Source organism: Anas platyrhynchos, chromosome 8, assembly GCF_047663525.1.
Source record: "Anas platyrhynchos isolate ZD024472 breed Pekin duck chromosome 8, IASCAAS_PekinDuck_T2T, whole genome shotgun sequence".
NCBI lineage: Eukaryota > Metazoa > Chordata > Aves > Anseriformes > Anatidae > Anas > Anas platyrhynchos.
In genome coordinates, this window is record NC_092594.1 from 32,955,484 (window position 1) to 32,973,247 (window position 17,764).

Consider the following 17,764-nt stretch of genomic DNA (forward strand, 5'->3'; position numbering starts at 1 on the left):
AGAAGTCCTAGAGTGTCAAACAGAAGGAGGTCTTTATGCAGTGAGCGACACATATCCATCTTGTGTATGCCTATAGGAATAAACTTTGGAAGCATAATGTTAATCACTGAATTACATTTTCTATCCCTATCTCATCAAAAAGCAGCTGTATAGAACTTCTTATTTACAGTAGCACAAAACGAAGGTGATGGAGGGGAAGATGACAGCTTGGACCAAGTTCCTCCCATTTGTCCATGGGCTTTGCTGAACTCTGCCTTGGGCTCTCAGGTGCATAAACCCTGCTGGGGCTGAGCAGCTCCTGTGGCCTGGGCATTGTATCAGGGTGCAGACCCTTCATTTCACGGCTCTCCTTCAGACCTCTGCAGCCCTAACACTACAGGCCATTGGACTAACACTGCCATACCACAGTCCCTCCCCAAACTCTCCTGAGTAGTATATGAAGGCTGCTGCAGTTAGGTTACCTGGCAGAGCATTTCTGTTTCTAGTTTTAACTTTCTGATAAATATGTAACTATTAAAGCCAGGCACAGAAACCCTGCAGCCTCCAGCTGAGAAAACTTGTCTCAGTTAACTTTTCTTTTTTTTCTTTTTTCTTTTTTAGACAGTATCTTTTTTAAAACGAAGTTTGCAGAAGGTTCTTTCTTCTGGATTTTTGTGCATTCACAAACTATTCCCAATTCATCATGATAGTAATAGGAATAAACAGGAAACTAAGTTTTTGGCTGGCAGCTTCACAGGCTGCTCTACAACAGCCCACTGCCATTCTAACTGAAATGGGGTGTTACAACAAACATCAGAGCTCATTGAACTGAATAAATACACGTAGTTAGCAAATACATGTGGGGATGCTTGTCTGACATCTAAGGTAACTCTCAGAAGAAGTGGTCTAGCATTTGAGAAAATGAAACCAAACCACAATGGGAAGAAACCAAGTGCAGAAAATCTCCTGCAGAACAGCCAGACAGGGAAGCAAACTCATGTGCAATGGAGTTTGCAGACCTTACCCTGGAGTGGTGGGTTGTTGGGGCCCGGGGATATACTACGTGAATTTCCCAACCTATATCCTTTTCTACTCCTACCATTGTGTACCCTCAGTAAAGGAGGTAAATAATCAATGCTCCCAATGACTGTTGCATAGGCTTGGAAGAAGAGGGATGAGGAGGACAGCCCCTGAAGAATCTGTTGGCTGAAAATAATCTGATTTACATTTATTGCAAGTCTAGTGCTATACTGAACTCGGTTTATAGCAGTATTTCTCATCTTCCTCAAGAGGTGAAAATGTTACTTTGTGTTTATCATATTCAGTTCCTTGATTTCCTTTTAATAAGGAAGTTATAAGCTGCATGGTAAAAATAACCTTGTATTTCCATAATGGTATTTTCTCCAGAGACTTGGAACTCCCTTGAATGTTTTAATTATCTCTTTCCTGAAAGTCAACCAACTAGCATGGCACTATATTAAAATATTTTTCTTTGGCTTTCTGCAAGAATTGATTTCTTGCTGAATTAGCATATCAGCTGCAAAACCAATTTCCACAGCATCTGTGACCCTGTGTCACTTTGTGTATTACAGAAACTAGACAGAAGCAGTTTTATAGGGCTATAACTGTTTGAAATTATTCAGTATAAATCCACATATTAAACTGATATATGTAGGTGACATGCCCCTGAAATGATGGAGCTAATCGGTATGGCTTAAGGTCAGATTTCTGTATATTTAAACACCGTACCCACATGAACAGAACTGTGGGGGTATTAACAGACAATGGGACAAACCCTAGACATGAAGGTTCCAGCACGTCCCTCAACATGAGCAGAATATCAAGGTAACATTCAGAAAGTGTCCAAGAAACAATGGATAAATTCTAGTTGCCCCTCATCCAAATGCAGAATGTAGTTGGTCTGCACCACAACCAAGTGCACAGCTCCCTAACCATCAAAAGACAAGCGAGTATTATTAAGATGCTTAGTATTAGTTCAGCTAACAGAGGTTGCATAAGCCTCTGTGCTTATTAGACATTAGATTTAATTTCCTGTATTACTGAGAAATGGGTGACTTGGAGCTACGCCAGGCTCGGATAGATATCAGAGGGTATAAATTCATAAAAGGAAAACAGCAGAAGGAGGCACTGCTGCTGGAGGTGTCAATTTAAAATAATACTCTCCCCACCAAAAAAAACATCCCACACAGCGACTATTACAATCAGAGGAGATATGCTGTAAAAGCAGTAAGGCAAGAAGAAGTGGCAATAACAGATGGGCACTTTTCCCTATGTGTATTTGACCTTCATATAAGTCTGAAGACTTTATTTTGTGTTTTCAAGATGGGTTCATCTATTGCAAAACTTGATGTGTTCTGTTAATTATGAGAGTTGTTACTGATGCATTTAAATATTGTTCTACAAAACCTGATGTGACTATGTATTGATAAGAAAGAAACAGATGTTATGCTACTGTTTCACTTGATGAAGTACAACATAAAAATAATAATAATAAAAAGTTTTATAATCTATTTATTTCCCTACTTCCTTGGGTAATGTTATTTAATTTCTCGATTTCCAAAGATTTTTTTTTTCCCCAAAGGTTTTTCTCTTTCTTAGAGGTGATATGAAAGACAAAGTGCTTTTGAAAGGAGGATCTGGTAATTTGCAACAGTGCAAGTTAGCTCCTCAGCATTTTCTTGATGAAAAACCACATGTAAATTTTTATTGCACTATTCATCTGAGCTAGAAAATATCTTCCCTTACAAATCTTTTGTTCAATAAAAATGCAAGCCATTTTTCCATTTCAGCCTTGTTCTTATTCTGATGCTGCTATAAGAATAGTTGCAAGTTGTCTATAGAAAGTGCCATAGTAATTATATATTTTACCTTCCTCAAACTGTGATATTCTCAATTCCTTGAGACATAGTATGTACCTATCACTAAAGTTATGTGTCAAAATACACTGTGATTTGTTAATATCAGTATTTGTAAGGAAGGAAAACCTGTAATAAAACATCAAATGAATTCTGTAACATAAAGCACCAAATATTCATTTCTAGATTAAAGGACACAGTAAGAATTAACAGAGCAAACCACCTGGTCCAACCCCTCTTCTCAGTGCAGGATCAACCAGAGCAGGTTGCTCAGGACCTTGCTTGGTTGGATTTTGAACATCTCCAAGCATGCTGACTCCACAACCTCTTTGGGCAACCACAAGACAGATGTTCCAGTCCCTGAATCCCCTTCATGTCCCTTCCCTTCACCCAGTTGATTATGCCATGTCCTTCATATCGTGCAGAGCCCAGAACTGGACACAGCACTCCCACTGCGGTTTCACCAGTGCTGAGCAAATGGGAATAATCTCCTCCCTTGCCCTGCTGGCAATGCTTTTCCTAATGCAGCCCAGAATGCTGCTGGCCCTTTTCCAAGACATATTTTTACAGATACAACAGAATTTTAAGGACATGATTAGTTTTCTATTTCCAGGGCCTATTACAAGTCAGGAAAGTAAAAACTATTATTCTGCTAATAAACCTTTTATGTCCATATCAGGGATTGCATTTACACTCTTGTTACATTTTTCCTAAATAATTGGCCCAGTATAAATAGTTGTTTGTGACAACTGTATACTGCCTTGTAAAAACATCTGGGCACAGTATATTTCTAATGGTACAACTGAAAACTTGTAACAGTGCAAGTCTGGGGATCTTTGTAGGAATGCAGGCATCCTGGAAAACTGCAATTCTGTATGATGGAAATAGCTAGTACTGAGGTCTAAGGACACCACATTAATTACTGTTATGTTTAACTCACAGATAACCCTCTGTAGCTATAACATTCAGCTCGTAACCTCTTTCACAGTTTCCAAAAGTACTCCATACTCTTTAAGGAGCCAAAAATCCAGTTCTCCCTCATGTATTCCCTAGAACCTTCCACTTCCTCTGCAGCTGCCACAGTGCAACTGTGGACAATACACTTAGGTATTGACAACACGCAATTTTTCTGTAGAAAAAGATCCATGGACTTTCCAGTGGGTCCTCAGGCAGCCTAGAGCAATGAGATGTTCTATCAGATTTGTTTGTCTTGGCAAGAAAGAGCGCAACCTTCTTCTTGAAAAATCTACATGTAGTTCCTCAACTATAAACAAATTTCATCAGCTCTTCCATCTGCAGTATATGTCTTTGTTTGGCAAACAATTCGCAGTGTTTCTTGTTATACATGTCAAATTGTTTCTGTTCTGCATGAGCTATGATGACTTAAAGGACCGAAGTTTCTTGTGGTGGATGGAGTGTGTTCCCTCTGGATTCACTGGTACGCTCACTGCCCGGCTTGGTCCGTGATTTCTTTGCATTTCTCACAGTCTGCTAGTGCAGAAAACTGTAACAATTGGGTACAGCAGAACTCCTTGCCACAAGTGACACACCAAAACATCAACCAAAATGCGGTCTACTTAATGTCCTTTAGCTTTCTGGAGTAAAATTTTAAAAAGAAAACAAAATATTCTTTTGAAGATGCAGAGAATTGGGGTCTTTTCTGTCCTTTTTGTTGCTAAAAAGGCCTATAAAGCTATGCTAACTGGAAACTCTTCAGCTAACTTGCTCAAAAGGAAATTGAGAGAACGGCAAAAAACACAATATAATTAGGACAATGCTGGGAATCAGATTAACATTATGAAAAGCAAACACCTCTCATATTACTCCCAGCTCTCCCACATCCACGCTGAAGTGAGATTAAAATTCAGATGCTAGGAAGCAGAGTAGCTCTTCCCAAAACAACATTAGATTGGCCCAGGTGGCCACAACCTGCACAATATTTCATGGACTGACTTTAAAGTGCCTTGTAACTGCCTCTTAGTCTCAGAGATGTTGAATATCTTTCTCAGCTTTTTCCAATGCAGACCAGATGTTGCGTTGTGATAATTCTCTCATGGGCCCTTTCCATTTTGACTCTCCATCAGCTAGGGTTCCAAAGAGATATTACTTGAAAAACAGGAACTATAAAAGAGCCAGGAACTTATAAATTAAAACATAAACATTAATTTGTTTTCCAAGATACAGATGTCTTTCGTCAGTTCAAGCCTTGATCTCCCCACCAGCTAAAGGCAACAGTTGTTCTGTGCAGGCATGCACTGGAGATCAGCCAGTGGGCATTAACTTTGGTTCTGATTGAACTGGGGAAGATTTGAAACAGAAACCCAGAATTAGAAGCTGTGATAGTGATTAATGGCTGATATTTTAAAACATTCCTGACACTAATACCAGAAAAAGTGTCTTACCATCAGGAACTGCCAAATTATTAAACGTTTTGGATGGGGGGCAGAAGAGTTTCAAGATGTCTTTGGTGATGACAGGGGCCTTTCCCTCTCCCTAACTCCCTGATCTGTTCATGAACAGGACCTGTCTCTGGGGAAATGGACACCATGGTGGTGACAAATGGCAGTGGGATTAAGGCGACATGGCTCTGGAGAAAGGGACAGTGCTGGAAGAGGGAGGCACATGAGACAGAGACAGTAAGGTGCAGAGCCAGGTAAGAGGCTGATATCAGACATACATGTAAGTACCTAACTGTTACTACTCTTCTGGTAAAATATTAACATAACATCAATATCGCTCTTTAATAGCTCCTACAGCATTGCATCCTACAGATGGTAATTGCAAAACCACAACACTGTCTTGTAAAAAAAAAAAAAAGAAAGTGAGCTTTGGTATGAAGAATTTGCTCTGGTGAGTTTATAAACAGGTAGAACGCAAGCTTTCCTCCCCTCTGATTACAAAGGAGAATCCACTTATAGGCTGTAGGGAGCCTAAGATGAAACGGGAAAACCAGTGAAAGAAGGTGCTTGTTCTTTAAAGAAGATAAATCAACCAGCTTCCACATATGTGGGCAGATTTGGGGTTGCAAATCTCCCAGCTTCATTATTTTCCTGGTTGGGAAAAGAGGGAAAACCGAAGTGCTGTGAAGTTTGCCACTCACTTCTCCAGAGTTCTGAAGACATAACCATTTCTGTTTGCAGATGCATAAGACTCTCCTCCTCTAAAATATTTGCCTTCAGAAGCTAAAGGAAAATCCCTTCTCATATTCTGGTTAATCAGTAGCAGGGTTCCCTGAGGAAGGCAATCCTTTCAATGCCCAGCAACACAGCACTGAGCCATACAACAGTCCCTTCCCTCAGTCCCTTGGAGCTCCGCATGAGACATTAATTTTAAATGATACCTTCCTTGCTTAAGCTAAGTCTTGTCCATGTGCAATATGGACAGTATATTTGCTTTTTTCCAGAATGCTGGACATATTACAAGGTAGACTTGTCAGCTAAAGTATCTGTGGTTTCAGTGCAGTTTTTTAAATTACTAAGACATTTTATACTGTTGATCCATACTCCTATGAAGGTTATCTTCTGGACTTTTTACCTTACAGGTATGAATTTCCACTCCCTCTTCCTTTCTCTCTTCATTTCTGCCCCTCAACATGTTGAAAAAGAAATATAAGACACATAACACCTACTTACCCTATAACAAAACTCTGATTGAGTTGGTATTTTAACTTGCCACCTATTAAAAGATAAGGTTTAAGTGCCTTACTTCATCCAAACACATGACTTGAAATCTTGTCAAACCAGAAGTGTGTTCTGAAATTGTGACTGACAGGCTGAAACTCCTTTTTAAAAAGAACTTTAAGAAAAGATTAATGGTCTATTTATTAGTCTTTTCAAGAGTATAAGAATATATACATTAATATGTTAAATAAAACTATTGATAAAATGTTAATAATTTGGTTTTTTTAAAAAAAAAGTGTATGACAGGCAGCGAACAAGAATCAGACAGAAATGGCAATCGAATGCTTGAAACAACTCTTAAGTCACCCAGCTGCAAAAACCCACATTGTTGAAAATCAGATGTAAAGTACTATGCTAAAATTACATACAAAAATTGGAACTGAAAGGTCACTGCAGACACAGAATTAATAGAATACTTTCATAGATTATGAACACAAGAGCTCAGAGTTCAACTGCATACATCTAATTTGTGGTAACATACCAACACACCACACCACATCACATCATATATCAATAAAAATTTAATATGCTAAGATTAAAAACAGTAGAATGGCTAGAGGGAACCAAATAAAACATTCACAGAAATGTGTGTGGTAAAATAAAGAGATAAGGATGAAGATTTACTTCCTTTATTTTAATAAGATCTACATCTGCATTAATTTATGGATCATTATACCCATCTTCAAGAAGTAATAATTCACAAATCACTCCTCTTAATTCCCTTTCAAATTAATTCTATACACGTCCCTTCTGCCAGTATATTTCTCCCAATTTACACTTCTTTGAGTTTACAATCCTGCTGTATTTTCTTGATAAAATCTGTTAGTACAACAAGAAATGCACATTACTCTGCAACTTCCAGTAATTAACCTCCTGTTTATGATACACTGCAGCTGATCATACTAGCTGAGAAATGTACAACAGTTTACTCTTTAGTGTCTTGATGGAGCCACATCATTAATTTCCTTCCTTCTTACATAGGCATAAACAAGCAATTATAATTTCTAATACAATTTAAAATGAAAAGTATCACTGAATGCTTGCCCTTGTCTTTTACTCCTCCTAAGACTTCTGCTTTTATCAACATTGGATTTCTCAAGAGCCTTTTCCCTAGAATAAGGTAATAGTCTGTGTTTTATGCCAGTGGTTGTCCTTACCCTGAACTACAATGAATTTACTTGTTGGAGCAGAGATTCTGAACAGCCATTGCCTCCTGAACATCCTTGAATAAACTCCTGCTTTCCAAACCCCTTTTATTACATGCTTTACATACTCATTTTTCCTGAGCTACAGCTTCATCTCTAGATTGCATGCATACTAATATCTGTCTGTACTTCTCTTGCTGAATTGTTCGTGCTTCATTATTTAAGTGCAGGGAATTATAAGTAGGTGTTCCTACTTCAAATGCTCTTCTCGGGAGGGGTGAACTGGCATCTGCTGTTCCCTTTCAGTCTCTTGAGGAAGAAAAACACCCTGTACTCCTTCTGTGGCTTCACTCCACGCTAAGAAGGATTTTTGTTTTTATTGCACTTGCTGGTTTCCAGCAGAATTTGCTTTCAGACAACAATTTTAGTTCTGTATATTGCTGAAGTCCTAATATTCCTGTCCTTAAGGAGCAGCCTGAGATCAAAATTGAAACCGTGCATTTTACACAAAGGTTTTGCCCTGGCTTGGATGATTCCTCAAGATGCCCCTCACCAAAATGTAGAACTCAAAAAAGGGTTGTTATGCGAAACAAAAAGGGTCAGTCAGGAATTCCTCAAAATCAATAAATGTGTTTTTGAATCATGGGCATTTCCATGAAGTTTTCTTTATAATTTGGCAGTAGTGTTTGTTTACGGTTTTATCAGTCAATTTATTAAGCACAGTCACTTTTTAAAATCTGTTTATGTTAGGAACAAGTTGTGTTCTTATGAAATTCTTGGTCTAATGAATGAAAACCTAACTTTTTAGTTTAGATTCAACATGAAATGAATAGTTATTTTAAACTGAACTGTAAAGTGGCAGATTTACACTCACTTTGACATGTTAGAAATGTAGGGTGTCTTTTAACGTGTAGTTTTGACACAGGCACATAGTGAATTACTGCTCCTAACCTGTAAATGCAGTGAAGAGCAGCTCTTTTCTACTGTCCCCGTTCAAAACTCCTACTGGGATGATTCTAAAATCTTAAAATAAAAGATAATTTCCTCATATTCACTATGCTTGTTTCTCAAGAGGTTATGCTACTCAACACATTATTATTTTGTGCACGGAGAATAAGTCTGTCACATACCAATCTAAGAAGTAAAGCATGGAACTATAGATGTTTTAGCATGGAGGCACTTCTGCCAAACTTTCCCTAGATGTCACTATGCTTTCTGGCTATTTTATTAGTCTTTATTATTATTAAATGGAAAACTATCATATAAGAACCTACCTTCTCCAAAATGACAAAACTATACTCTAATTACATACATATTTTATTCTGTGTAATAGAATATACTATGCATATATATAGCATGGTATATTAGCCACTATTACATCTGAAAATAGTTTACATGTATATGAAAGGCTTGTTTTCATGTTCTTTTCACCTTCCTAATAGTCTTCCTACCAAGTATGTTGACTCATCAAGTCTGAGTTGCTAGCCTGTTTCCATTACTTTGTGCTGAAAACAAGCATCTCTTTAAGGATATTCCCACAGTTTCCAGATTCAATTTCCATGCATACTTTGCTATTCTTTCTGTCTGAACAATTTTTTCCAAGAATATTTTTCTGCTCTTACACAATTGTGTCACCTGAAGACTCATTTATACTACACAAATGCTACAGAAAACCATTTGGGGAATTCAAGGCCAGATTCAGGCTTATTAGAGATTTAGCAGATTCAGACTTAAAACAGAGTTGTGTAGACAATGTTCTTGTCTCCATCCCTATCTTCTCTCTGTAATTCACTATTTCTTACCAGTTGAAACAGTCTTTGAAAAACAAACATATATTGATTTCTACACATGAATGACATTTGTATGTTTCAAAGCCTTCCAAAATATCCTTAGTCACTGACTGGTTGTTGTATTGCATTTATGTGGCAAGATTTGCATAGCGGAGGGCTACAGGGGTGGCCTCTGTGAGAAGAATCCAGGAGTTGCCCCATGCTAGGTAAGGACCAGTTTCAGCCTGCTCCAAAGGGACCCACTGCTGGCCACAGCCAGGCCAATAAGCGATGTTGTTTGTGCCTCTTTGATTTAAGAAACGGAAAAACCTGCTGCTACACAGCAGCTGGAAGAACAAGGAGTGAGAACAAGCCCTGCAGACCCCCAAGGTCAGAGCAGAAGGAGAGCAGGAGGTGCTCCAGGCAGGCAGCAGCAGTTCCCCTGCGGCATGTGGTGAGGCCCCTGGTGGAGCAGGCTGTCCCCCCGCAGCCCATGGGTCCCACATGGAGCAGATCTCCACGCTGCAGCCCCCCCATGGGTGGAGGAGCCCCCGGTGGAGCAGGTGGATGTGGCCTGGAGGAGGCTGCGGCCCATGGAGAGTCCCCGCAGGAGCAGGGGGTTGGGGGGAGCTGCCGCCAATAGGACCTGTGCTGGAGCAGTTTGGGACTGCAGCCCCCATTCCCCATTCTCCTGTGCTGCTCAGGGGGAAGACAAAGAAGAGAGTGGATGGGGAGAAGTTGTTTTTAGTTTGTCTTTAGTTTCTCACCACTCTAGCTTGTTAGTAGAAGGTAATAAATTACATTAATCGCCCTATGCTGAGTCTGTTTAGCCCATGACAATAATTGTTGAGTGATCTCCTTGTCCTTTTATCAACCCTTGAGTCCTTTGCATCGTATTTTCTCCTCCTTTCCCTTTGAGGAGGAGGAGTGAGAGAGTGGTTGTGGTGGAGCTCAGCAGCCCAGCTGGGTAAAACGACCACAGTTGTCCACAAGATGGGGCTTCTACAACGGGGATCTCTTTGTCCAAATTTAAGATTCTGATGCAAAACCTATGAATGGTATCACAATCGACCAGAACACTTTAGACCATGCTTTTAAATTCTGGCACAGGATTTAAAATTTGTGCCCCCACTTCCCATTTCATGGATAAAAACATTCCATCAACAAATCAAAACAGCAGCAAGTGGCGTTACCTTTTCCTTAACCTTTGCATTGTGCTGGCGTACAGCTAATGGCTCAGCAGCACTATATCCACCATGACAATCATCCTATGTCCCTCAGAGCTTCTGTGTGGTGATTTACTTCTACATGAGCTTTTATGGAAACGTATGCAGTCCAAAACACCAAATGAAGTGTATGTTGTTCTGGGACAATGGAACCAAGTCAATATGTACCCTAATATATAGGATGCTGCTGTTAAGATGATAACACTTCCAACACAAGTTAGAGGAAGTCACTCTGTAGAGTTTGTAATTTCTATAAACTAAAGTGAAAGAGGGTAAAAGTTTGTTGTTACAAAACTAGCTGTAGGCAGGCACTTCAAAATAAATGAGAAGAAAAATAATTTATTCCTATACACAATTAAAAACAAAACCAAAAACAAACAAACAAACAAAAACAGGAACAGACTTACATTATCTTTTGCTGTGTTGTTTCACTTGTGTGAAGTGTTTATTCAATCAGTATGTGATTAGTTCTGCTAAAAAACAAGTCCTAGGATCCTCCCTCCTCTTTTGTCAGGTAAGTAACCTTTAACAACTGAGATTTTCATGTTCTAGAGGAATCTCCACACCACTAAAAGCAGGACAGACTAACCGGGACTGTACTTCCATCCTCTCATATCCCTTTTCATAGAACGAGAGAAATCATGAAGATTTCCTTTATAATCATTCCTGTTTTCTGCATGATGCAGTTGCTAGAGATTTTTGCAGGAAGCACAGTATTGAGACAAACAACAGAAGTATTTGTGCATGCAAAACCAAACTCTGGTTCGTATTTCCAGCCTGCTCTCCCTCCAAGAGGAGGGTACACACACATGCAAAAAGGACTATTCCAAAAGTAAAATTGAATGTTAAGAAGAGGAAACACTTCTGACCAGATGGTGAAGTTAATTTTCCAAAGATTAAGTCCTCCCCAGTGCCAGAGGCAGTCACTCACAATCACCTAATACTTTTTGTAGGAAGTCTTCAGTGATTTCTGCTCACATTCCTTCTGTTCAGTTTCAGTAACTTGTCTTCTGCACTTCAGCTAGATAAGTCATCACAGACCAAAGCTGCAACAGAAGTGTCAAATAGTACCCTTCAGAATAACCATCTGGAGAAATAGAAAATAAGAAGATCTGAGGAGGCAGGAATTACACTGAAAAGGATAAAGAGTGACAGTGCACCTCAAACTGAACTCGATTACTCGATATTATGAAAGGAAGTGCACTAAGTTTGATAAATGGCATTTTTGCACTTACTAAATAATGCTCTCTCTATTCAATGCTCACGTTTTAACTGGAGTACTCTGACCAGCTTTGGATGTCATGCTTACTGAAAAAATAGACCAAAGAAAGAGTCCGTAGGAGAACATAAAGAATAGGAGATTTAGAACTAATGATCTATAGGGAAAGATTGAAATAAAAAAGCATGGTAACAGTCTTCAGATACCTAGAATCACTGCTACAATGCAGACAGAATATGTAATAGTTTAACCTGTAGCAATCTTAGATTTCAGTTGTGTTTTGTTTCTTTCTTTGTTTGTTTTGTTTTTGTTTTTAATTGTAAGGGATTAGGACACAGTACCGACAGAAGTCATTCAGTATCTAGAAACAATTTTCAGAAACAAGAAATGATAAAGCCATAGATGACCTTGGGACAGATTTGTGTATCAGAAGGATGCACTACAGAGGTTCTCAGGAATCTTTCCACGTGTCATTTAATCACTGTTATTGCAGAAGACCTATAGCTATCTACGGTAAGCTATCTACGGACATTTTAGGCCGCAGCAAAAATGGTGTAAATTGAAGAAACTTGAAGAATTACAATAATGTGAACAAGAGGTGCATTAAGTTAAGCAGCAGAAGGCACATTCTACTCAGCTGACAAAAGTCCCAATACTGTTTCAAAAAGAAAGAGGCATTTTGGATACCACCTGACCACTGAAAGCTTCATAAGGAACAAAAAGTCTCCAAGATAAAAGTCATCTTCAGATGAAACAACATCATATCAAACATCATTACTCTTCATTAGTTGAGGTAATTTTGGCTATGGACCTGCTACTCCAAATATCCATCTTTTCCCCACATCGTGGGCAGAATATTGCTGAACCCACAGTGATGGTACCTGATGACTAGCACGCTGGCCATTAGCGATCTCTGGATAGAGCTTGCTGCTTGCCAACTCAGAAAGTATTTACACACAGCAAATAGTGAAGAAAGGCCAACACTTCAATTAAATTGAGATTCAAAAGAGATTTTCTGTTACTGACCATCCACTACGCGTTGAATGCCAGCCCAGTACCAAACCTCCTGAGGCCTGTCACAGCGGTATTGGTGCCTCACACCCCCGTTCAAACAGAACAGTCACCCTGCAGTGACTGTGATCCCGTAATATTTTGCTTTTGGGAACTTCATGACTCGTTCTACTCCAATTTTGTCATCTACTGTCATGCTTTCGTACTGGCATTTCCTGGCGATATAGGGCAGAATGGAAATTAAAATAACATAGCAATAATACATCTGGTGTAAATCACCTGAGACAAATGACAAAATATAAAATAACCTGAAACCTCTTGAAATTATCTGTATATAACCTACTTCATCTAAAGACATTCCTGAAACACTTGGCCTAACCTGCTTTTCAAAACCTTCAGGAAGTGAGATTCCCAGGTAATAACTGCCAGCGCTAAACTGCCTTTGCAGTCTGAAGTAATTTCTTAATGTCTACCTTAAATCTCTACATCCATTACCTCTTGCCCTAGATCCCCTGAATAGGAAGAACAATTTATTCCTTCTCTCTGCACAAACATTTTACATTTTTGAAGATCATTATCACTTTTCCTAACACTTTCCTTTCCTTTAGACTAAACAACCCCAGTTCTTTCAGCCTCTCCTCTTAGATCATGTTTTCTAGGTCTCTGATCACTCTTGAAGTTGAACCTGTGGTAATATGTGTTACACTGAGAAAAAGGAAAATTGACTCCTACACAAAATTTACCATGAAGCTCGGTGACAGGGGACTTGTTTGAAGAGGTTGCCTTTGTGTGATGATTGCTTTGGTTGTTTTTGTGGTTGATTTTTGCATTTTGTTTTGTTTTCTAATGCCAAAATACATGTCTTTATTCTTCTTTGTGACATACAGTGTAGGTGCCCCAGAACAAGGAGTATTACATTCCTTGGTGATAAAACATTTCAGATTTGGGGACAACAGGTATTACGGAAGGCAACGTACTTATGCCAGTAATGGAAAACACAGCCCTACCAGGACTTAACTTAAATTGAGATAAGCGGTATTTGTGATAATTTAAGCAGAAGGTTAAGTTATTTTTAGAAACATGAGCAAAATACTGCATTGAAAATGGATTTAAGGGAAATATATCACTTTTGTAATTGCATTATTGTGCTGCAATTCAGTCTCTCTTGGAAAACAATATACAAATATAATGTATACTGAGAAATGCCTATGGTTCTACTAAAGTGTCAACAAAACTGAAAACAATAATTCATTTTAGAAATGCCATGTTCTTTAAAACCAAGCAAATGAATTCATTAATTAGTCCATTCCCACAATAAGATTCACATGCATAATAGCAGAATGTCATTTATTTCTATTCTCCAAAGGTATACAAGGCCTTTTTTTTCCAGGAAAAGGTTCTAAAATAACTTGTCTATTCACCAACATTACCTGAGCAAACAGCACTATCTGTGAAACTTCGGGTACCATGGCATGGAAAAATTTTACTCAGAACTTAACTTAACTAGGCTTCTGTATATGATTCTTATCCAGAAGAAAGATAAGACATAATAAGAAATGATAAATGCTGGGAAGATAAGGCTGATGGAAAAAAAGTAATCAAATAATGTATTTCTTGTTGAGGACACAAAAGGTCTTTCAAAAATTTTTGTTGAGCATGACGCATTAAACATATAAAACGTTGCCCAAAAATAACACAGCAATGGGTCATGTAAAATGAAGTCACCAGAGGTTTTTTTGCCTCTAAATTAGGCAAATTATGATGTTGTCAGTTTTGCAGAAAAACTCTTCAGAAGAAAGACTCATAAGGTCTTCAATGTTTTTAGATTTTTAACTCCAAAAGAATTTTAGAGATTTTTTGATAAAATAGCTCATAATCTCTGGTGAGCTTAAGAATACAGTGTCATCTAACTCATCTCCCCTAATACTAAAGCCCTGCAAAGTAAAACAAACATTTAATTGTTTGAATCCTTTAAAAATATTTTGCATGAATTTCAATTTTCCTTTTAAAAATACATTTCACTTAGAAGACTGTAGCTGACAAATAATTACTGAAGTGGTCAGCACAGACCTGTGTATGACATTGCCATGCTAAAATTTATCAGAATATTAATCATGTATACTGGCAAGACTAAGACTTCCGGACTTCCACTTTGACAACTGATTAGAGCCAGTAGTTTAAAAGCTTACGGGTAAGAAAAAGTTCATGGACATAGGTTACCAGTTCCGTATTAGTATCAGTCTGATATAAATGTTCATATTTGCATTAATCTTTTCTACCAGCAATATCTGTGCTGCCCTAAATTACTATATGGCTCTTCCTTGTATCTGTGAGATCATTTTAAGACTACGGTATCCAGTCCGATAGTTACTTGTTCCCCAAACTATGGGAGGAAGTAAAAAACAGAACTGCAGCCATTGGTTTAATTGCCTTACAGTTCTGCAGGAACAGGGCCAGTGTACTTGTAAATCTTCTCAGAAAAAAATAGACAATATAAAACCTACTTGTGAGCTTCCAATTCTGTGTGGAACACGAACGGCATGAACAGCTCATAAATGATTTGTTTGGGTGTAAAACCTATTTGGTCTATAGTCACCTCTACCATTCTGTATGAACAAGGGTCACTTCTGTGTCTATTCCCACAAAACCAGATCCTTCTAAGCAGCCTGTGTACTTAAAAATAGTTATCTACAGAAAGCACACAGAGGGAAGCCTGCCAGATCTGTTTTGTTTTTTTTTTTTTTTTTTTTTTTTGTAACTTAATACCCAGAAACAGTGAAAACAGGTCATGGGTTCCCTAAAGAGAGGCTCCCATCAAATGGTCACTGAGCACTACAGACAATCATCTTCTACCTTGAAAAACTCTTTGACTGCTTTCTTGTCCCCATACTGCAAGAAAATGTGGTAGAAAAACTAGTATCCTGACAATCACACCACAGCAGGCATATGTATATGAAATGACAACACTTCTGAAATGACAACACTTCTGCATTCATAAACAGAAGAGTTTTTCCATTCTTCGTCTCCTGGACCACTTTTCAACTTGTGACCTGGTGGTGCAAAGCCATTATTAACCACCTACCTGACATAACAGGAGTAAATGGCACAGAAAAACAAGTGGCTTAAACCATCTCCGCTTCAAAGAACTCAGTGGTGGCTGGTAGTTGTTCTTCGTCGTTCAAAGCTCTCACAGGTGCAGAGCTGTTCGTGTTGCAAGGCCAAACGTGAACTTTTGCTTCCTCTTTGGTCTCTGTGAGTCTGTCATAAAAAGCAGACCTCTTTTGCCATTTGACAAGTCTCCTCCTTAAATGGAGCCCAAGTTCAGGGTATCCTGTACCTACTTAGGTGCAAGTTTTAACTGGGCGTAGCAGTTAGTGATAGTTCTTTTGGAGATCTGGCTCAAGAGAAATACAGGCACCACCTGCTCTGTGGGACCCCACAGTATATCCCAGCTGTGTCCTGGCTACCTATCAGGATGAGACCAGGGATCCACATTTGCATGCAGAAAGCTAAACCTTGGCATGCCAGCCCAAAGGAAGGCACCCTGTGCTGCCACAGGACCTCTCCACTGTGCAGGATCAGGAATGCAAGGCACACTGGGGGTGCAGCCACAGCGACTACAGGGGCTCCACAGAAAGAGTAAGATGTGAAGTGGCAGTGAACAGACACCTTTCTAGCTGCCAGCAATCTTGTTGCTGATGTTGCCCCTGCACAACTGATGATCTCTGTAATTGGGCTGGAAATCCAGTATAAGTTTCTGGCAGTGGCAGCTCTGACATTGCTTTCACCTTGAAACCATTCTTGGGTTAGGCAACGGCTCCTCTCTAACTACTGTTTGCCTTCCTAATTCCCCTATTAAACCAAGTGAACTCACTCTTATGATAAACACCCAAATGACCGCATCATGACAGCAGTCATTATTAGTTACATCAGGCCATTGCAAAGCCTTTCTATCACAAGCAATGCTTATGTCTCCAGCAACATTTCTAGTCTTAGTTTCTTAGAAAGGTCTAAAACCATTTTGAACGCCATAAACATCAGTAATAACTTCTCAATTGCTGTAGCTTTTACTCTGAAGGTGTTTAGGTTATCCAGTGGTAAGCAGCTAAACAAAACTTCTGAACGGTAATGAAGGGAAATCTTCACGGAGGAGCTCACATGGACAATCATCAGAAACACTGCTCCAAGTTCTTCAGCCACCACAGGACCTCTTGAATGTTAAAGTAAATGTTGTAGAGCCAAATACTTCATTGTGGTCAACTGGTTTATAGATACTTTGACCTAAGATGGCTGCTCATTGGGACTGATAAAGCTGGGAACATTTGAAGGGTTGTCCTGTAAAATGAAAAAAAGTGTTTCCCCTCTACATTGGTCCGTGTTAGTGTGAGGGGGCATTTATTCTCTCGGAGTCTGCAGGTACTTAAATCCAAAAGGTGTTTTTGTTTGTTTTCTTAGTACAGGAGTTAAATGTGCAGTTAATACTTAATACTTGCTCATCACATTTTGTGATGAAACACAAAAAAACACCACCACAGAGACACAGATGTGACGAAATGCCTTTTGCTTTTCTCTCTACACTTCGAGTTGTGGGCTCTAAACCCGTGCCCTCCCAGCAACTCCAGGCGCTCAGCACAAAGGCCACCATCTTCGGGGGACCTCTCCTGAGGAACCCGGGGCCGGGGCGGGCCCTTGAGCCCCGGAGAAGCCCAGGACGGGCACCCCGCTGTCCCCTCACGGTGCCTGGGCGGCCTTTTCCTCCCCGGCCGCCCGGAAAGCAAACACAACACATACACAGAGCCCCTGGAGGTGGAGCACGGCGGCACCCTCCATTTTGGGGGAGGGCAGAAGCCCCAACCCCG